Below are 23131 nucleotides of genomic sequence, written 5' to 3' on the forward strand. Positions count from 1 at the left end.
CGCTAAGTGACAGCAAATTAGGCAACACAAAATAACTGTCATGATGAAAGTTTTTCTTCCTTTCTTAGTGCTGAGAAAAGCAAGTATGAAATTAACAGGGGTTTTAACAAGGATATTTTTCAAATACACTTGTATTTAATTCTATTAATGCGTTACCAAAGTATAGTCAGGCTAAGCTAATATGAATTCTGCACTGAAATGCTCACTGTCCTCTGGCATAGAAGTATTTACCATAATAAGAAAATTCAGAGGAATTTTCAGCTGAAGACACAAACAAATCATTGTTTCAGTTAGTGGCAATACATGCATTGAGATTTATTCTGCAAGAGGCACCTTTCAATTTAACAATATACTTCTCCATTTGTACTACTACAGGAGAAGTGTGTTTTGATGCTTCTATCTGGTCAGCATGTTCCGATCCCTGCAATGGCTGAAGGGCTGTGCAAAATGTACAATTTGAAGCCTTCAAGGATGTTATTCTTCCCTTTGTTACTCACTTGGATTCAAATGCTAAAAAACTAAAAATAAAACTAAAATCCATGATCCTAAGAAATTAACTTTTTCTTTGGTGAAGTAGCTGCCTTGCCTTCAAAATGGAAAGATTTATGGGGGAAAAGAGATGTCATAAACTGAAAATTTAGCTGAAAAAGTTTTCTCAAGAAAAAATGTTTTCTAATTTCTACACCAAAATTAGAATCAGGAGAAGAGGTGGGGAGAGTCACCAGGACTGTATTGCGAAAAAATGGAACCTGGGCAGTTTCAACAGGTCCATTTCTACTATTTACTCAGACTATAATGCTTGTTCCTGAGAGTCAGATTCCTTTTTCAATTCATCATACTAATTGTTACACTCCAAACAAGTGAAAGTACAGTTCCTTCTTCCCTTTTCATTCATATTCCCCTTTCATCTCGGCAACATTTTTTCTATCTATATTCCTTTAATTGGAAACATTATTTTTTATTTTGATTTGCACAGGAACAACATTTTGTGTTTAATCATGATGGGACAGCCTCCAATAAAGCCTGTAGAGTGAATATACACAAAGCCTAAAACAATGTCTCCTATCTGAATGCCTTTTCAGTCACTCATCACCTAGAAATTTGGAACTGTAGGACTGTGGCACATAGGATGAAGATAGATAGTTGAATTTTTAATGAGCAGTCCTTCAGTATTTACTTGGTTAAAGACAGTGGATAATTTATCTTGCCTGTCATAACAAATATGTTCCTCCTGGCAACTCAACTTCTTGTGTTTAACACTACTTTGACAAATGTACATCTTCCCCTTTTGTGGTAAATATGGACATATTTTTAAGGATACAGGTCTTGTTTTTTCTCTTTTTTTTTTTCCTTTTAATTTTATAAATGCAATGCTTATCCTAGAGCTAAAGACAACTCTTGCAATTTAAATTTAAATCCCCAGTTCAAAGTCATGTCAATACACTCCCTATAAACTCAGCTTCATGTACTGCTCAACAGTATAAGTCAATTGAAAAATAAAGATTAATGCAAAAGTCCTGAATGCAGGAAATAAGGACCAGCTTCTCAGCCAGCCTTGCAATCCAAATTATATTTGCCACTATAATGATGAGGAAAAAATGTGCTTTCCTTATGTTTCGGGTGTATCAAAGGGTTTCTCTATCCCATTCCTCAACACCATCTTCCTTGTAGACCCCTCCTAAAATGACCTGAATGGGCTAAGAATATGTAAGGATGGTAAAGGAAAAAGAGATATGTCCTCACTTTACTTCCTGTTCTCCCAGAAAGTTTCTCCTTCCCAGTGTGGTGTGTTACATGACCTGGAGTAGCTTGGTCATTCATATGTGGCTGCAAGAAAGGACAACAGGAAGTGTTGGTTCTCTGCTTTTTTGAGACGCCTGGACAGTGATGGAAGGGCATCACATTTCTTGGTTTATCTCCCAGTATTTCACATGGATGTTACTGACCAAGTTAACAATAAGAGTGGATTCAGTGAACAATGTTTTCTCCTTTTAAAATCCATCTTAAGATGATAATACAATCTTCATGTCAAGAGAAAATTCTTAAATTATGGAAAAGTCATGAATGACATAATAATGTATATGGGAGATGGCAGAAGAAGGAAAGGATCTAGTATAGGTTTTGTGGATGAGAGACATTGGATATAACAGAGAGAACAAATATAGTGGGGGAGTCACAGTGAAGCCAGGCAATAGTGTGTTTGCTTGTACCCAGCTGACTCTGTTTTGCTAGCATATCACACAAAAATGCATAGTTATTCACTTCTTCAATCTTCTGACAGCAGTGATAATATAAAAATATATCTATGAGTATTCCATTTTCCCCCAGTCAAAGTCCAGCCAGATTAACTATTTATCATCATTTATTCCAGTAAATAGAAACCACACCCAGGGCAATTATCTCACTGTCACAGCTTGTAAATGGTGTTTTGGTATCATGGGATTACAGTACCAGAGCTTTGTTTTGATTTTGAGACGTCTAATCTTTATCAGATATTACACACCACTCATCACTGTCAGTATCCAAAGCAGCATCAGCATCTGTGGCATTGCTAACAGGACCATCTTCAGCATGTGAATCATGCTGTAGCTTATGTTCTGGATTCACATTCACCTCCAAAATCAACTCTGAATGGCTCTTCTTGTTCCTTTGCAGGTGTTCACTACCCTCCACAGAATATAAGAGCCAGGAACAGTTTTATGAGTAATAAAAGTAATTACTGAGATGGCTTTAAAAGTTTTTCACAGCAACACCTTAGAGTGTGTCCCAACAAACTCTACACATAGTCAATATGCAGAGTGCAATTCCTGCTTATTCATGAAAGAAACATATGACAGTTTTGGAAATACGCCATAATGAAAACACCTACTACATGTCACAGACTTAGGTGCAGGGTGGGAAGTAACCACTATGCCTGGCAAGCTCTCACCTTGCAAAGTAATGATCTCCCACACAGCTCAAATGCACTGAATATACAGTTCTCCTTTGCAAGGCTAATTACAGTGTAAAATTCCAAGTCTAAAAGCCTTCATACATCCCGCTTCAATAAAATAAAATGTAAATGACTCCTTGCAAACATTTGATGCAAATACATGCCAATTCCCAAACCACCTTTCCTTGTTTCTGGTCATCCCTTAGGCTTTAGTTCTGCATCAAAATAAAACTGCTTTATTAAAAAAGAAGTGATAATTACAGCAGTGCCAAAGACTGCTGAAGCACAAACAATGTGAGATTAAGGTGACTGATAGCAGAAGCTATTTTCTGTATAGGGAATAAATATACTTCAGACTTTAAAAAATGAAAATAAGATCTGTCGATAAGCATTTTTCACCTTAATATCCTTTAGTAAATGAGTAAAATGCTTTAGTCAATTAATAATGGAAAGGAACAGTTTATGAGCAGAACGTGTGGTGTTCTCTTTTGTTGACTTCTTTGATCCTGTATTGTGTATTAATTTCATTTTTAAAATTCCACTTCTCAACCTCTTCACCCTATGAAGACAAAACAGAGGAAAAGAGGGAGAAAAAGTCACAAGCTACCTTGGAAATGTCAATCTCAGATTTCTTTGGGTTTGCTTTTATAATCCAGTAAATATGCAAAAAGGACATTCTGAAATTGATTGAAAGTTTTGATCCCATTTACAAGGAAAGCAAAGAAAGGAAAAGCAAAGAGAAGAAGAAGAAAGAGGAGGTGAGGGAGAGGCGAGGCGAGGCCAGAAGGGAGGTGAGGGGAGGCAAGGGGAGGTGAGGGGAGGGGAGGCGAGGCAAGGCGAGGCGAGGTGAGGAGAGGCGAGGAGAGGAGAGGAGAAAGAAAAAGTCCCGGGTTGAAAAGAAAATGATAAAATGTATTTTCAGTTTGAAAAATATAAGCCCATAATTCTTGCCTTGAATTTAACAGGTTAACTACCTGTTATAGTTTTCCTTCCCCTTTCCTTCTAATACCACCTATGCCAATAGAGGTGGAAATATAACCTTTAACTAGGCATCTGACAGTATTCACATAGCTGAAAAAATTCCCAACAATTTTGCCTGCTTTTCCAAGTAGAGTTTTACTGGTGGTTGACTCAGCCAGCAGAGCAGTAGAATCAAGAGTCACATAAACGTCTCTTGCCAGTTCTTTTCCCTCTCTTTTTATGACTATATCACTTGTGAACATCCCTCTACTGCTCAAGCAACTGTCAGAATAGAGGATGTGTAAATATATTTATTATAATAATTATTTTTGAATATAATAACTTTTCCCCATCTTTTTCTCACTACAAGAAATACCAATGGCCAGCTAAAGTCTCCAGGATGACAAATAAGTTTTAAAGTATCACCTTAAATTGACAGATTCTTCTCTGATTATAGGAGATTTGCAACTGCAAAAGTGTCTATGAATTATATAAAAGAGAAACAGTACAACATAGACCCCTTGGGCTTTTATTTCTGTAGTACTTTTCCTCTTGATAGTGCGTTATGATTGCTTATTTTGATCCTATTATCACATGTAGAGTAGACCTGAATGCTAATAAGCAGCAATTTCATATGACTAAAACCTATGCACCAACTCAAATCACCATTAAACAAAACTGAGCCTGAGATGTCTGCTATAATCAGATCAAATTGGAGGGTGATATTGGAGGTACACAGCATGGCAGTCCAAGGCATTAGCACTTTAAACTACATAAATTTAGCTCCAAAGTAACTGTTCAGTAGTGAACTACAATTTACACTTCCCCATTGTATTACCAACACAGATTGGGTTTGTAGGATTGCCAAAATGGCTCCCTAAATTACAAGCTTTCTGATGTCTGATTGTAAAGCACTAGCCAATGGAAGAACATTAGGATAATGTTTTCCAGCCATATTTACTTTATGCAAATTTTGTCGAAACATAGCTCCATTTCTCATCCTTCTCTTATGCTTTATCTGATGGCAATGCAATTCCTGAATCTAAGTTCCACAGTCTGCCTAATATGGGGTACGCTTATTTCAGATGAAACTTTTCCAAGCTATCTTTCCAAGTTGAAACTTCCAGTCCTTGCCCTACCTCTCCTTCTTTCAAAGCTAGAAAGTTCTGTTTGTGTAGCACAGAGGAACATTGCCCTTCTAATCACCTAAGAGCATCATCACTGAAGATGCCCTTCTGCACCTAACACCTCTTGAAGGACCTCTCCTTTTGGTCAGTGTCATCAGAGCATTTGGCCAGTGAAAGTATCTCCAGTTTGCTGATGCTCCACTGATATTCACACTCATGTACAAGTGCATGGATGAATATTATTTATTGGATAATTACATAATCTGTTTATGGACATCTTATACAACTACAAGTAAGAGGACAATGTAGAGGAGGCTGTAGACTTTATGGGGTGTAATGGACCATATAACGAATCCTCTTTGCTAGCAATTAGTAGTGCGGCATTGAGGCCAAATAAGTAAGTCTGCTCAGCTGCACAACTTGTAGGACCATCCTGACCTCCCAGAAGTGTTAGCCTCTGTGCAGCATGCACTTTTACAGGTGCCAGCTCATGTTCTCTCAAGGCACAAAACAGAACGTGCTGCAAAATAATCAAAAGGTGACGAGCTTAAAAAAAGGGAAAAAAAAAAAAAAAAAAAAAAAAGGAGCTATTCGCCACAGGTAGGAAATCAAAACAACAGAATATTTTGGTGGTGAAAAATTTAGGTCATTTCATAAAATTTTTAGAGTCATGGACAGAAACCCTTGTGTGTAACAGCTGTGCAAGAAGTCACTGATTGTGGGAAGGCAACAAGGTCCACCAAGAGAAGGAAAACTGTGTTAAACAGTTGCTCTGACCACTGGCAGAAAATTGGCAGGATGCTTTGTTCTCTCCCACTCTTGGTGTCTTCTAATTTAACTCTTCTAAGCTCTCCTGGCTGCAAGGACATGGGGGAGCTCGAGGTAACCTGAAGCTCACAGTGTCACGGCCATCAGGGTAGAAACATTTGTCTTTTGTTCCCATCAGTTTGGCCAAGGAGGAGCCCTTCATCCTCCCCACAAGAGAGATGATCTCAAGACACACAGCTGCAATTTATATTTCAGTCACACCAGACTGTACATTTTCACATTAGAAATATGAACTATGGAAGAGGTTTTTAGTGCCATTATTTATTAGACAAGTTCTCTAGATTTTTATCATCCATAACTCATACCTTTGAATGGATTTGCTACTGATTCCCCTAAGTCATGTACAGAAGGTCCTGAAGTACACTATTTCTGAAATACCATTTTTAAAATTTCACATTTACATGCATTCCATCTGCACACTGAGAACATTAAATATCATAAATGTAGAGTTAATGTCTCATTTTTTAAAATGATGTAGTTTTGTAATTACATTAAATGAGCAGATACTGACTTTTAAAAACTAAATTCCAAGTCTCTTTCTATTGCCAAAGCAGTCAGGAAAATCTTTAAATAAGTTTATGCTATAGGGACCCTTTAATGATCCATCTGCTGAAACTAGAAGGAAAAGAAAAAAGTAGCAGAATCATAAGAAATGAAACTTCAGTTCAGCATACATTAATAAGAAGCTCAGCTATTGATAATCAGCAGGACTTTAATGAAGTTTTTCAGTTATATCCATGTACACTCAAGAACAGGCTTCCAATAGTTCTATTCGACACAAAAAGAGAATTAAATATATGAGCTAATAATTTCTTACACAAGTCTGTCATTCATGCCTCTTGTCTAGAAAGTCAAGAAAAATCACATAAAGTTTTTTTTGTGATTTACATGAAATATTTTTCGGTTTTCACCTAATCTTATTAATTTTCACAGACACTAAGACTGCATGGATACCTGTGCTTGACTGATTTTACTTAGCTTCATTTTTCATGACTTTGTATGTATCTACTGAATTTACAGTAAACCACCAATTGTAAATTGCTTATCTCTTGAAATCTTCAGGAAAAGTCTGGATACAATGCAAGAATGTAAGATTTAGCTAAAATCCCGTTATTGGGGTTAATGCAAGGGTAATTGGTGGAAGTCTGTAGATGACCTTAGAGTTATTCAGAGACTGCCACACATAGTCCACTTTAATGCTGCAGCATAATTCTTATGCAGAGTTTATTCCCCAGGTTAAATATAGTTCATGCTAGATATGCAGGTTTGTGCTAGATATGTAGTAGTTCATGCTACTGTATGAACTGTTCCCACTCATTCTTCAAAATAAAGCTTCATTACAAGGTAAGTGTTACCTCACAACTGTGGAAAGATTTACAAAGCAGCAGTTTCACCTAACTGTTTCTCTACTGAAATATATTCTCAGATCAAAAAAAAAAAATTTAATGCCATTTAGTAATGCTGCCATGACAAAACAACACATTTGACTAAAACAAAAATAGTGACAGTTTTGATAGTGAAGCAATGGCTGGTGGTGTCTTAGGCTGTCTTGCAATGTCATAGCAATGTCATTGCAATGTCATTGCTTTTCATATTGCTAAGAATGCAAGTTACAACCATCAAAGATGGAGAAGATAGAAAGGTAATTCAGAAGATTAACAACTACCACCAGTTGTCAAGCAACCTTAATTAGGAATCATATGTCTTTCACATGGATGTGTATACATTCGTGTGTGCACGCATGTCAATGCCAGCTAGAAGAAACAGACATTTCAGCTGAGCTGTATTTACCATCTATAGACATTACATCCCCAAAAGTTCACTGTTCTACTGAAAGAATCACATGTTGTAGCCACTCTGTAGGCAGATACCTAACAACGCCAACAAAAGCAGTAACAACCAATTCCAAATACTACAAATATATTGAGCAAAATAATGGAATTAATGCTGAAAGTGTTTGAGTTGCATTTGGAGAAAAGGCCTGGATTTCTATGCCAGAGCTAATAAAAGTCTAATATTTAATGCACTGTAAACAAAAACTAGGCTACAATCACTGAACTGTATGTCAAAACAAACAAACCAAAAAAAAAAATCAAGTTTTGTTGTGCGTACTTCCCATTTCCCCCTGTCCTTACCATCAACCAAAGTCCATAACATCACTTTTCCAGCTCCTGCTGTTTTGTTTTTCTCAGTGCTGCTGCCAACATTACCAGGAATATTACCTAATATTGCCTACAATTAAAAGATGGAAAATACCCAAACTGGAAGTTAAGATTAAAATAATGCTTTTCAGTTAAGAGTAATTAAGAAAACATCACTTGTTACCATAGACAGATGAATAGAAAAATACAACTAGAAAACAGAAAAAGTTCATTTTACTGAAGAACAAAAAATGTAGTGTGCAAGGACAAGAGAGGACTGTGCTTTTATGATAAACAAAAGCAATTTCATTATTTTTAATGAAGACATTCTCATTCCAGTTTTACAACCTCAAATTTTTTTTTTTGCATGTCACATAAAATGGTGCACACTGAAGTTATCATTTTGCCAGGTCTATGGCTGCAATGTGCTGTGCCATAAAGAGTGCTTTTAAAAGAGTAAAGAAATATTTTTTTTAAAAAAAAAGGGGAGAAATGAAAGTTTTGTAGCAATTTTTCTAAGATGTCTAGTATCTGCAGCTCTCACTGAAGTCAGAAACAGCAGCAGGTACCTACCACCTGAGGAAAGACAGGAATGGACACAAAGCCCCCCGAAACCAAAGGGGGCCTTTCCGTGAACTTCAATAGCCCCACATCAGGCAAGTTCTTTGAGTGTGAACAGTTGACGATCTGTCATTGAAACAAAGGTTTGTCCCATTTTGAGATGCACTAAATATACAGTGTCAGCAGTGCACTGTAATCTTTCCAAATGGTCCCAAAGCTCAAAGGCCAGCACAGACAAAGGAAGCTGTCTTTTCTTTTCTGTTCTCAAAAGTTTTGCTGTCAGACACTATTACAAAAGCAGTGCTCTAGGCTAGTTTGTTCACATCTATCTTATGTTTTTGACTCGGATTCCCCAAAAGTGAGGCACACGCTTTTAGCGTAGCACTGAAGCTGGTACAGGAGAAGCATTAAATGATTTGCTTCAGGTTTTCCAATGAGTAGATGGTATGCTCAGGACCTGGCACGATAAGACTTGTATAGAGCTACAGGGTGTTTTGCATATAGTTTCCAGGCACTGAATAATAAAATAGGCCAGTTTAATTATTTTGTTTAGTCTGTAATACATAAACAGCCAAGCATCCTCTCATGATCTGATCCAGACTGACAGTAAATCACCATACAATTATCATTCAGGTTATTTTATACTAATACTCCACCTCTGGTCTTTTGGTTTGTTAGTTTGTTTCTAAATTAGGTCATTTCTTTTGAGAAAGGAGCCTTCTTTCCCACTCTACGTTCCATCTTACAATCCTGTCCTCGTCTTTTTAAACATTTTGTTGATTTTAAGGTCATAAAGGAGCCCAAATCATAAAATCTGTCTGAATTAACTTATTTTGTTAAATACCACAACACTACAGTCAAGTGGCCAGGAAAAATAAAAAATAAGAAATCCAACCTTGGAATAAATATTTCCTCTGCTGTTGAGTCTACCAATGTCAGCAATGTCTTCCAATGATTAATAAACCTGCCCATGAAAATAAATAAATTAAAAAAAAAAATAGATTTGCCACCCAGAGACTATATCTATTTATAGTGTACATTGGTTATTTAGCTTCAACTTTGAGACATCAGGGCCTGCTACATGTCACCTGTGAAATAAAACTCTTTAAAATTGCTCTTTTGTGTGTTGCAGGTCACAGTTCACAGACTACACCTGTTAAAGAGAAAAGTGGCTCTTGGTTTTATTTCTGTTTTACAACAACAAAAGACTTTTTATTATTTTTGTATGTTACATATTATTAGAGTCCTTCTTTTCTAAGGCATTCATCAAGTTCGTGGCTCTTTTTTCAACTCCCTCCTGTTTTGCTGCTGCACCTTGAAATGCGAGCACTAGAGCTAGCCATCAGGAGCAGACGCTGATGTAATGCCACTTCCTCACCTTTCTCTAAGTATTGCCTCCCAATGCTCAGACCTTTTGCAAAGTCACTGCTTCCCAGAACAGACATCACCTACATTTTTTATTGCTAGATGCAAGACCTTTCTTTTGGATGTGTTAAAATGCATATTGTTTGCAGTTGCTCAGCCAACTAAAAAATTAAGGTTACATTTTTTATCAGCTATCAGTCATCTTAAGTACATAATGCCCTTTTCTCCATTACTCTTTGTATTATGCGCCAATTTTTTTCCTTTACCAATCCAGCCATCTCTTCCAAGTAATTGATAAAAGTAATAAATTACTGTCACAAGTTGAAGCTTCCCTGAAAGCCGCACTCAGATACTTGAGACCTTGGCTACATCTGCTCAGCTCGAACTCATTAGCTGAATCTGGAAGCAAAAGCACAGATAATTTTCATGGGGAAGCACTACCCAAAAGCTCTGGAGCACATCTGCCTTGCTCTAATGATTCAGGTACATGTCAGCAATTTTACACCCTCCTAATACGTAATGTGGAGGAGGCTAGAGGGTGACAGTCACCCAAATAATAGCAACTAATTCTGTTTCTGTGGGAAAGGAGATCAAAGAACTTGGCCCTGGTCAATGTGGTTAATATGACCACTGCCAGTTTGTACCAGTCATCTGAGCTATAAAGGACTAAGCAGGGAGGATAACAATCTCTCTGTGAGAATATCTATACAGAGACACCCAAACCCATGAGGGAATCCAAGCCCATGGTGGGACCATTACACACAAGGACAAGGCTGCCAGCCAGGACAGGACAGGACAGGACACGTCGAGTCATCAGATGTGAGTGTCTTGGCCCCTGGGCCTGTGGTGTTGGTTCTCACTGGAGCACAGGGCAGGGCCAGGGCAGGGAGTGTGAAATCTGAGACTGTCAGAGAACAAAAATCATACAGCAAAAAGCTTAACACAGTAATCACTATCAACCCACTATCCTACCTAATAAATGGTAAATATAATGTCCCTGAATTGTGTGGTTCTGTTCTTGGGGCTGTCTCAACCCTAAATTCCCTCAAAACACCAAGAGAGATCAAAATACAATCCACTTCACACCCTGTTCAAATATGGCCATTCTGCAATAAGCCCATTTGTTTGAGGGTATGTTGTGGATGCTTTGCTTTCTTTGTGTTGCATTTAGCTCCTTTTTCTCAAAATGAGACTGAATCAGTAAAAGGTGAAAAAACAAGCAAACAAACAAAACAACAACAAAAACAACAAAAACTATTCCTAGGAATATTTTTAATTGATTCCAAGTATAAACAGCTAATTTAAAGTATCCTTTAGGATTTTCAACTTTAGTCAACTATGAATAGCACGCATGATGAAAAAAAAAAAAAGCCAAGTGTAAAAGACATTTATCTGAACAGCTAGACTACATATCACACTGAGAAAAAATCACCTGTGACTTCAATTGCCAAAATTCTTTCCTGTTTTTTTCACAGCCCTAGTGTGAAAGCAGGAAAGATGGAGTCAGGTACTAACTCAGTTCAGCACATCTGTCTTCAGAAGTTTTTGTAGCAATTATATGCAGGAAGAGAGACTGAGTAATTGATAGGCTAGGAAGAAAAAGATGGAATAAAAGGAGCCATTATAACCTATAACCTTTGTTTTCTAGTGGTAGAGATGGTCCTGACTCTCTTGGCATCTGTATGTGTATTACAGTTTATGAGTGATGTCATTGTTTTCAGTGAGATATACAAATATTTAGAGTTTAGAAAGTATCTAGGTGTGCAACAGAGGTGCCTTCATATTTTAGTGAAATGTTTTATACAAGTGCCACCCATGCTTATTAACTATGACAAGATTGCCATAGTTAATGGTCCATTGTCCTCAAAAAATAAGATGCAATATGCAATACAGAAAGCCCTTAAAAATGTGCTACCTTTGTTTTAGATAAATGTCCAGACATTTGCTGTATGACCTCGCTTCCATATATTACAAGAGGAACATTTAGGAGTACTGCAAATGGAGTGCTGAGTTATCCAAGGTGTTACCTACAGCAATTATCAAGACTTTAAGGCCAAGTGCTATATAATTCTTAAAGCTGAGAAAGGTGTTTCCATGAGATAAAATGGCATAGTTCAAAACATCAGAGGTTATCACACAACTGGGTGTTAAATCGCTAGAACTGTTTTTAACATCTTACATTAGCTGTACCTAGAGACAGCAAACCAGTATTTATTGATTTAAAGTAGTGCTGTGTGGGACTAGAGAGCTTTCTAATTCTTGTTTTGCCAATACCCTGTTCCAGGTCCTTACACCAATCACTTGACCTTCACATATCTATTTTTTCTCAAGCATTCGGTGGCATCACCAACTTCAAAATCATTAAGACAAGGACTAGCTACCTTTTCTACTTCTGAAAATCCTGCACTTGGTGATCTCAGTGTCTAGGGCCTGTAGTTCCTGCTGCTATATAAATAAAGGGACACTGAGCACCAAGCAGAAATTTCTCTTCAGACTGAGGTTGTTGTGCTTTATTTGTTTTCCAAAGAAGTTGTGGAAAGAGGTACTGCAGGTATGGCAGGGAGGGCACTGTGGTCATCAGACATTCCAATTTGAAGTGGAATACTCATTTTAGAGATATTTTAACCTGCCAGGATAGTCAATTAACATGAGTGGATGGCATTTAAAAAGCATTTCTTTCCTTTTTCAGGTAGGAAAGACATGTGAATTGTTACCATCTGGATGCAGCTAACCTCCGGGAGAGTACATCAAGCCGTGGGTATATGCATATAGACTCCATTTGTTCTTTTTAATCAGTTATCCTAATTTTATTTCATTTCCCATTTGACCTGTCTTGACTAGCAGCTAAAAATTTCATTTTAAACAAATGCTTGAGATTCATTCGCTGGAATTCATAAGCAGAAATAATATTCTGATTAACAATGAGGCTCTCATCCTCCAAGGAATAGAGAAAAATCAGTTCTGAAGAATATGAATATGTATACAATACCAAACCTGTTATACAAGAACCATACTATTGATTTAAGTTACCTTCAGTTATTTATTATGCTTTTAAAAACTTCAACAGTTTACAAGAGAAGGGAAGCTTGCACAAAGTGCTGGTGTCAGGCAGATAGCAGATTTTATGCATACTTGGTAATGCACTTAACTAGTTTACAATGTTGTCATTCTACTGTTGGTATTCACCTTAACCAGACATGCTGGTTATGTCTAATGCTAGCATTTCTGTGGTGGAGATTTTTCTAGCACTTGTTGGTGGTTTCAGGTTTTAACACCGTGGGGCATGCAAAATAAGTTAGAGAGCAGGAAAGGTGTCATTCTAGACTTCATAAGTTCTTCTTTAGAAACTTATATTGTCCAACCAGTAACGAGTGATTTTGTTTTAAGCCAGAGCTCTGATTTATAGCCCTCTGTAATATTTTAATTTACTAGGCATCAAAAATATCAAAAAAAAAAAACGACAACCCAACCCTGCATTAAAAATAGGTAGATGAACTCAGAATGGAAATCAAAACTAACAGCAGGGCAGGCTCCAAACCAGTTGTTTCTAGCTGAACCTTTTCTCCTTCCCCTTCCCTCCAGTGGCCTGCTTTTACAAACATGTTATTCCCGACATTTCTTTCAAGTTGCTGCAATGAAAATAATTTCTATAACACCAGGTGCATCTCTGCCTGCCCATGTGCCTCAAGCCCCCTGTGTTCTCCTGGGAGTTTCCCACCTTGGTATCTGAAACTATTGAAGTGAGTAATGTATTTGAGCAAGGTAAATTATAGAAATAAGATAAAACTGAAATCACAATACAGCAGTTTAATTATGCTCAGGCTATAAAAAATAATTTTCAGTTTGGAAATACTGCTATTCATGTTGAATTCTTACATCACATGAATACATATATTCATATAAAAAGCTTTCAAGGCATTATATGTCATTGGTAGTACTGAATACATTTTCCCATTGGAATTTCATTTTGTCCAACAAAATAACATTTACTAAAACAGACATTAAAAGAATCTAATTGGAATAGCTGACAAATGCAATCCTGTAATATTAAGACTGATATTGATTAAATGTTATTATGAAAATTGGTTGTGTTCCTGTTTAAAAACCAAACTTCCAACTGATTTCCAAAGCAAAGTGACTGCACAGTGACCCGAACAAGTAACACCAACTTGAGCTGCCACCAGAGCAATGTTTGTGTTACTCAGCCTCACTATACCTCCTTCAGCAATGTTCATTCCCCTTCTTGTTTGCTAGCTATAGGCATTCATGCAAACAGCCTGTTTGCACAATTGCTTGGCCTCAGCCATTTATACAAATATCTGTATCCCCATGCAAACATGGTTGTACCTGCACAGACTGTGGTTCAATAATCATTATTTTCTATTCACTGTTTGCTATTTGTTATTTTAATTATCTCTGGCTATAATCATTTCAACTGTCTGATCAGGGAGCAGTCAAGTCACTAAGGAGACCACATGCCCTGAATGACAAACACTCCACGCAGCCTGGAGGCTGATGTGACCATTGTGACCAACAATGCAAATAAACACATTTTAAAAAATAAATAAATAAATAAAAGTGACCTTCAAAATGTGTGAAATCCAGATAAAAATACATTTGACTAACTAGCACACCTACATCTACACCACATATCTACAGCTATTCCAGGTTTAATTAGACAAGAAAAAAAAAGAAAAAAAAAAAGTTCAGTACTTTTTCTTTATGATTGTAAAATATTTAGACAAAAGTTTAAGAAGCATTTTGAATAGTGCTGGAGCCAGCTTTCCAGCTGTCAGCACCATAGAAAAGTCTTTGATTTAACTACTTTTCCTCACTCCCCGTTTCTTACTGTTGTGAATATCTTTAAAATCTCTGCATGCAAAGGAAAGAATTTTGTCTGTTATTTATTTATTTATTTTGTTTTGTTTCTTTGCATGTTTAGTTTTTCGTTTTTGCACTTGTTCACTTGTTCTTAAAAAAAAAAAGATAAAAAAATAATAAAAAAAAAACACCATTTTTCACAAGACTGCTAGACAGTTGCTCCCTGGGAAATACAGAGCTAGACTAATGCCTCAAACACAGCATCTATTTTTAGCTTAGCTGTAGAAGTCTAAAGGACCAGAATGACTAAATCATGAAAAGGGTGTCCTGAAAGAAATATTGACACCAGGGAGAAAAAAACAAAAAACAAAAAACAAACAAACAAACAAAAAAAAACCAGCAATGTCCCAGCCAAACCAATGTGCGTGGCCATTTTCTCTGATCTAGAAATCCAGCTTTGCCCTTACTTTCTCCTGCAGCCTTGAGTAATGCCAGCAGGAAAAAGATGGAGCAGAGCTGCCTCAAGTTCATTCTTTCCATACTTGCAGTAATTGGTATATCCACAGTTAGAAGTACAACATTAAATCACAGTTAAAAATACAACATTAAATACTGCCAGACAATTGCTTGCAATTGATTCTCAAGGTTTCTCACTGTTCCCACTGTTATTAAATCAACTATTTTTATTCTGGGGGAGATTAAGATTGAAGCCTATTTGGTGCCAATGCATATTCAGTACCACTTAAACATCATAAATTAGATCTACTTCTTTGAGGAACTGAAAAGTAAGGAATCACAGGTGTCTGCATATGTAATTACAGGGAAACACACGAATTTATTCAACTGTAATCTCTTGCAGGTGAAACTGAAAGTATATAATCATGATGAGTTGTCTGTTAAGTGCATTTGTCTTCTTAATGAGTGTTTTTTCTGAGGTAGTTTGAACAATTCATGTGCCTGAGCTCATCATCAGAAACCTTAAAAAATAAAAGTTAATATTTGGGGAAAAAATAAAATCTTTACATAGCCATGTAGGAAAACTTAAAGATGAAAATCTCTGTAGGGACACTTGCTAGCTGATGACTGGGCATGTTTGATATGTTATTTAAATAGGATTGAGCATACGGAGGAAGTAATAGGAGTGCATTTAAAAGTTCCCTTAAGCAGGAAAATTCCTCAATATTTTCACGTGTTAAATCATTCTGATGCTTCAGCTGACTGTTGCAGATCAGCTCCAGCAGTCCAAATACACCTTAACAAGACAACTCACAGGGACAAGGGTACAGAGTTGAGTTTCATGTCACTTGGCAAAGCAAGTGCAAATTACATTCACAGGACCATCTGCTGAGATGGCAATTCCTCTCTGTCAAAGAAAGAGCACAAAGCTTGAAGCTCTGTTAATACATTGTGCTTTTTAAATAAATCACTCTATGCATACGCAGATCATGTTGTGATATTTTTCATTTAGGATGATGTTTCTCTGAGGGCACTGAAGTAATATAAATTTTGCAACCATATGGAGTATAGGGCTGTTTGCCCCATTAATCAGCAGACAGTGAAAAGTATATCTGCTAATAAAGCCTTCACATTATACAGACAAGTGTCTTGTGTTCCTATACCTTCCCCTTGTAAGAAGCAACCTGTCCTGATGGATAGAAAAATAAATAAAAGACAGATCTGAGAAGGAGTCTGGAGTTTTAACTTGGCTAGACAGTGACGTGCTGCATGCCTTCCTGATGTTCTGCCAGCCAATAAAATTTCCAGTTTAACAATCTTCCCTTGAAAAGCAGTGATTCAGTGGAAGCACAGCATTTTGTAAGAGTGTGTCAAGTATGTCAAGACATTTGACAGGATGAGGCAGATTATTTTATCTGCTAATCTTTTCCTTTGCCCGTGAAGGAAATGCTTCCAGCTCAGGGCTCAGATGAAGGAACTCAAATTCCTGCATTTTTGCATGTCCACATAGAGGGCTGCATCATTTTTAGCACCAACCTTATTTACATGTGGGTTGCCAGAGAAGTGGGACTGCACTATCTGGGATCTGTTCTCCTATCATTTTAGACCAAATTCTACAATGGGCTCTGATTGCTCTCCTGCCTTCTCAAAGTTTTAAGATCAGAGACTTGGCGACCTTATGATACGCTGTATTGGAACAATTTCTCATGCCCCTCTGCCTGTAGAGCCGAGGATGTGAGTCACAAGGCACTCCAGCTGTGCATGAATCAGAGACACAAATGTTAAAGCAACAAAAGAGATCTAGAATAACTTCCCTACACATAAAACTGCATATTAAGGGCACTTCCAGTTAGAAGCAAGTGAGACACAATGGAAAACAAGGAAGACCCAAAGAACTAATCCATTTCATTTAAGGGCAGAGAGGTAAATATTCATACTTGAAAAGAGTGATAGTAGATAGTCTTTTTTTTTTTTTTTTTTTTTTTTATAATTTAGAGTCAGATAGCAAAATCCAAAAACAATATCTGACGGACTTTACTCAACCTTGGCATCTTGGGAAAAGAATTAATAGCATGGATAGATTGTTGCTGTTACGATAGGTATTTTTCCTTAAACAAATTTTAATTGTTGTTTTTTACATATTCACAGCCTAGACAAAGGTAGTTATTTCACTGTTCCCCTCCAGTCTCCTTTGCTGATATTTGACAGCTTTTGTTTATCAGCTGGTTGTATTATTACCAACTCTAACATGCTCCAGTAGCCTCAGTGATCTGAGAGCACTGAAAAAGTAAACCTTAAGAATGACAATGCTGGCAGCTTAGTGGAACAGAGTAGGCAACAAGCTACATTTTAAAATGGCAATCAATATTAACTTACATCTCACTTTAGAAACAAAATAGATTTGACAAATGGTATCAAAAACCTACCTCCAATTGACTTTTGTAAAGGAATGTTTCTCTTATATTCCATTTATGTTTCTAGAGGTTATTGAAGTTTTTTAGTAATGTTTTCATGTCATCAGAGAATTTGTTATCGAAGCTGTTTTTGTTTTTTTCTTTTTTCCTTGGGGAAAGAAAACTTTAATCTGTGAAAAAAGATAAAGATTTAGAAAAGGTATTCTAAATAGCTTAATAACCTATGAGTAACCATAAGACATGAACAAATTATTTGCTGTTATCATAAGATAAGATTCATTTGTGCAAGCTAAATTATTTATTATTTGTGTAAAACTCTTTTCTATCAAGACAGCAACACAGAAACATATGCATGCTTGATTCTTTACTAAATCTGCATGTTATTATTTTATCATGGTAGTACAATAATACAGTGTGCAAACAGAAAAGGCCAAACCCCTCCACCAAGAATGTGAAATCCAGTTTCTCTGTCTTTCACAGGCAGCTGGACAGGTGAATTCCTATGCCTAGGACAAACCTTTCTGAAAATATCACTGAGAACATTTTTTAACTGAAAGGATCTCTCAGCTAAGTTTATGAAGCACGAAGAAAAGCTACGCGTCAAAACTGAAGAGAGTCAAAATACACATTATTTTTGTGTGTACAAAGAGGTATGTATTGGTTGAAGAACAAGATATGTGGAAGCCCTCAATAAGGGCTGCAAAATCATCACCCTAAGCCAAGGAAGACCACTTGCACCTCTGCCGCATTTCTCTGATATATATGTCTTGGCCTTAAAAACGTGCAGTGACAGAGAATATATAACCTTTTCAGATGATCTGTTCCAGTGCCTATTTCAAACTATTAGAAATCATTAGTCTTATGATTAGCCTAAATTTCCCTTGCTGCAATCTAAGCCAATTAACTTTTTGCCCTGGCATGGAGGAGATACTACTCAGCAGCACTTGACATCCTGGAAGATTGGACTATCATGTCTCCCTGATGTCTTTTCTCCTTGAAAGTTAACTAATACAATTAACTCAGTCTCTTCATGTAGGTCATGATTTCTAGACCTGTAATCTTGTTCTCTGCCTATGGACTCCCTCTGATTAGTTCTCACCATTCTTAAAGCATGGTGCTCAAAAACTGCCACTAAAACGAGTAAAGACTTATTCCACTGATCTCATGAATAATTCTCCTGTTTCCACATCTTCTCATAACGTTTGCCTTTTTTTTTTTTTGTAAAAAAAATGATCCACTGCAATTCCCAGCTCCTTTTCTGAAGAACTGCTGCTAGTTTGCTTGATCAACCTGAAGTAATATCGCTGATCACTCCTAGTAAAGAACAGACTTTTTCAGTGTCCTTAATGAGTGTCCTCAGAGACCGGCTTGTCTGGAAATTAATTCCCATAGAAGATTTCTTGGATTCAATGTTTATAATAATCATTTTAGCTACACAGAAAATAACCTATGCCATTGAACACCACTACCTATAAACCAAGCAAATATACGTACTTCATTAATGAACTTGCATTAAAAAATAATCACAGTTTGACAGTGTTGATTTAATACATCTGCTGAGACTATCATACAGATCATGCTGAATTCTTCATTGACATACATAGCATATGTACATCAACATAAAGACAAATACAGAATGCTGTCAAATTCAAATGACCTACAAGTTATGTTGAACCAGTAGAGTAGATATCACAAAATAGGCATCAAAGAAAAATAAGACCTGAACTGTTCTGCATTTCAAATCCAAACAGTGAGCCTTGACTTTTAACAACCTGAGAAGTTGTTAACTAAAAGTATAAAGTTTTATATTTTAATCCAGTTTATTTTATTTTAATCCAGTTACCAGAGCAAAAGCATAAGAAATGCTATGCCAAAAAATGGAATTACAGATCTACAGTTTGGTCAACCTTGAACTAGTTAAATGCAAGCCATCTTCTGCAAAGAGTAAGATATTCAGAAAGTCCTAAACACGTTTTTAGTTGTTGTTGTTTTGTTAGTTTGTTTTTTTCCTAAGGACAGGACTTAATCTGATCTTTAAAAATGATCAGATTTGGAAAGAAATCTTGCTCAGAAGAGGGACGCTGTGTGCAAGATATGTACAGGCCACAGGCAGTGAGACAAGATTAGCAAACGGAAATCAGAAATGACAGTGAACTTATATGAATTGCAGCAGTCAGAAATTGGTTGACCTCAGAGCCTTTGCATATTTTGTGAACTTCTCCAGCAAAAAAAAACTGAATTAGCTCCTTTGATCATCATGCACAACATCAGCACAAGCTGTGGTTACCTGCTGCTAAATCCAGGGACAACATGTGCACTGGCTCAGCTCATGTCTTGGCCGGGATCGGCTTTTGCATCATGCAGATAAACTCCAAGTGTCCTTATTTACAGACCTCCACCTGTCCCACTCCATTTCTTGGCTCCAGCTTCAGTCAGCACCTCCAACAATTTTGTTACCTGCCAGCCAGGAGCCTTGCTGCCCTAAAGATACAATATTAATGAGCAATCAGGCACGGCAGGCCTTAATGCTGCATACCCTATGGAGTCGAGTGAGAGTGCCTCTCTTTCTGCTTGGTGCTTTCAGAAGACACAGCCACTGTGCCAGCAAAGAGACAGACATTAATGGAACAGCATAGTTATGCAAAGAGGTGAATACCTGGCAGCGATGCACAATATGGAGGTATTTTTCGTTCCGGAGACAGAGACAAAGCTGCAGAAAGAAATAGCATGCAGTCTTTTTCTTTCAGGACCCTTCCAACCTCTTCTCTCAGTATAAAAAGCCTATAAAAATGTAAAGAGCACTTATTATTATTATTATTATCCTCGCACTGTAAAAGGTGGAACAGGGTGTGTTCACCAAGGATATCTATTCTCTTTACTTTGCTTTCCTTTTCCAGTTAAATACTGTTTTCGCATGTTTCTCAGAACAGCACTTGAATTGTATTTATCATAATTATTTTAGTCCAAATTCTTATATTTTCCCTGTTAATTAAAATGTGATTTTGCTGAGTTAGAATAAAATAATATTGGTAGCATCTATTACAGACAAATGTGGCTCTGGATCTATTAGTATTTTTCTTACATTCAGTAGCTGTTCTAGATTCATTGTTCTCCTTCATCCAGGGTTGGAGAGGTTACAAAATGCTATCTAAAACCATGCATGCCATGTCCTGGCATAAACTTTTAAGACTTTGTTACAGGATTTTCATGTGCCTGAGATAAACCAACAAAGCTCTTGAGCCTCATTTTGGTTCCTGTTAGCTGGTTGTAAACCAGAAGAGGAACTGAGTGGGATATAACTGAGAGACAGGGTTATAACAGCTGGGTGAGACTGGTGGAGATTCAGATTCAAGCAGTCAATCTAGTTTATGAACGTGAGAAAATGAATCAGGAGATAAAAACATGCAGAGGTCTATCCTGGCTTTCAGTTATTAAATTTCAAACAGCAAATTTGGATGGGGCAGCCAGCATCCCATATAGGGTGGGAAGCAGCATCACCTGTAGAGCAGTAATTAGCTCTTCAGCCACTTTTCTCCTGCCAGAGAGTCCCTGGCTCATCCAATTTTGTCACTTCTCATGCCCAATCCCACAAAACACTCCATCCACAAAATCTCTAACACATACCAGTAAAAAAAAAAAAAAAAAAAAAAAAATGTTCCTCAAATGCTTCCTGACATTCATCTTGCTCTAGATTCCCCCCTATGCAAATGTGTCTCTCAGAGCCCTGAGCTTTCCTGTGTCTCCTGGCCCCATTCTCTTTACTCAAGCCGCCCAAATCTGAGTTGTTCCCCCCGCTTCCTGCCTGGTTCCTGTTCACATTTTGACAGGCAGCTGCTGTGTGGAGCTCCAAGCAGCAAGCAGGTCCCACACACACCCTCCAAAACACCAGCTTTCTTTGTTAGCACAATGACCCATATTCTGCCACAGGAGGGATTTTAAAACCCTGGTCTCCAGGCACAGTTATCCAAGTGGGACCCTGTAGGCAAGGGAGGAAAGAAGAATATCTTTTATACAGTCCAGATAGATGGTAGCCACAATTTCACAGCAGAACTTCAGTCTAGGTTGTCAGAATGTAGCACCCATAAATTACAGTACCTCTTTTTTCAGTGAAATTCAGGAGAAATGAAACACATACATCAGTGAATAATGCTTTATATTATTCATCTTTCCCAAAGAAGAGTGACCAAGAAAGACCCCCCTATACTTCCCATGCTCATTATACTATTTTATTCATATATGTCTTCGCTATCATCTAGCAAAACTAGCAGAGGATCTTCCTTCCTAAGCAGACAGCTGAGTGCAGCCTCTGCCGTGACACTTCTTGCTGATTGCCACAGGAGTCATATGCCCAGGGTTTGTAGCTGTGCCCAGGAAGTTACACCGCCTGCAGGCTGCGTTATCTGCATAATGCACTATCACATCGTAACTGAAAGCCATTCTGTGATAGAGCACTGCTGTTAACAGGCAGGGCTGGAAATGATTGCAGGTCTTGTTGATCCTCTGTCCACACCAAGCATTCCAGTTTTGTTTGTTTTTTCTCATTCAACACCCATCTCCTCTGCAGGAATCTGTGCTGTAGACAGAAAGCACTTACTTCCTGCCTATAAAAACTTGCTCTGGGCATTTTACCTTCTGCTCAGGGATGTGCTGGCCTTTTTCTTTTGTTCACCTACCACCACAGGTGGGACTCATCCTGCTTTAGATAACATATACTTACAGTGGTTTTTTGCTCCTCTTCTCACATTTTTGGGCTTCTGTTTAAAGCTTCTAAACATTAAGGGGGTTCTTTCACTGCCCAGAGCACAGTTGCCCTAGTGTAGCCCTAAAGATTTTTAAACTGAGTTTCAGAACTTGCTAGGACACTTGGGGACATTCATTTGGCCTGATGGAGTTCAGGTCAAGACACTATTAGTGCCTCAAGTTGTGAGTTTCTAGGTCTCAGCCAAGAGTGGTTTCTTGGTGAAGCACAGAAGCAACAAGACTATTTAATTAACCTTAAATTTCCCACTGGCACAAAATTAAAGTTCTTCTGCCAGAATCATTAGTAATTTGCAAGCTCTGTTCAGCAGGAGAGTAACAGATATTTGATCAAATGTGCCCTTTCCAGGAAATGACAGCCATTATGATGGAGGGGGAAAATAAAAGTACTTCAAAATTCATTCAATGAAGTAGAGTAATTTGGAATACATCATGCTCAAAAGTCTGTTAACCCTCACTTTTATTTCACAGAACATGTTGGAGGATGAAGATACTGCCCTCTCTTCCTGCTCCCCCTAAACTTGACATAGAGCTTGATTTTAAATGTTTTTTTAATACACACACCTCACCTCCACTCAGAGGCAGTTGGCAGGAAGGAAAAGAAGCAGTTCCCTTGCCATCATCCTTGACTAGCGCATTCCCTAAACCAGGAAAAAGCTATTTTATATAGCATATATAATTTATATCAGGTTTAGACAGTTTTTAGGCGGTACGTTTTTGTTTCTTGGGGTTCATGTTGTTATACAATTAATGTATCAGATAATTGCA

The 23131-nt window shown here is 37.4% G+C and overlaps 1 long non-coding RNA gene across 2 annotated transcripts in view; it reads right to left on the bottom strand.

The window, feature by feature from the left end:
• Positions 1-23131, bottom strand: part of LOC310903491 — a 58419-nt gene that overhangs the window by 27576 nt on the left and 7712 nt on the right. For both annotated transcript variants that reach the window (XR_014587588.1, XR_014587589.1), the window contains exons 2-3: positions 20262-20386; positions 17618-17775 (exon numbers count right to left, since the gene is read on the bottom strand). This is a non-coding gene — a long non-coding RNA (uncharacterized lncRNA). The remainder of the gene's footprint in view (positions 1-17617; positions 17776-20261; positions 20387-23131) is intronic.

The sequence above is a fragment of the Anser anser genome (genome assembly GCF_964211835.1).
Source record: "Anser anser genome assembly, chromosome: 8".
NCBI classification, from domain to species: Eukaryota; Metazoa; Chordata; class Aves; order Anseriformes; family Anatidae; genus Anser; species Anser anser.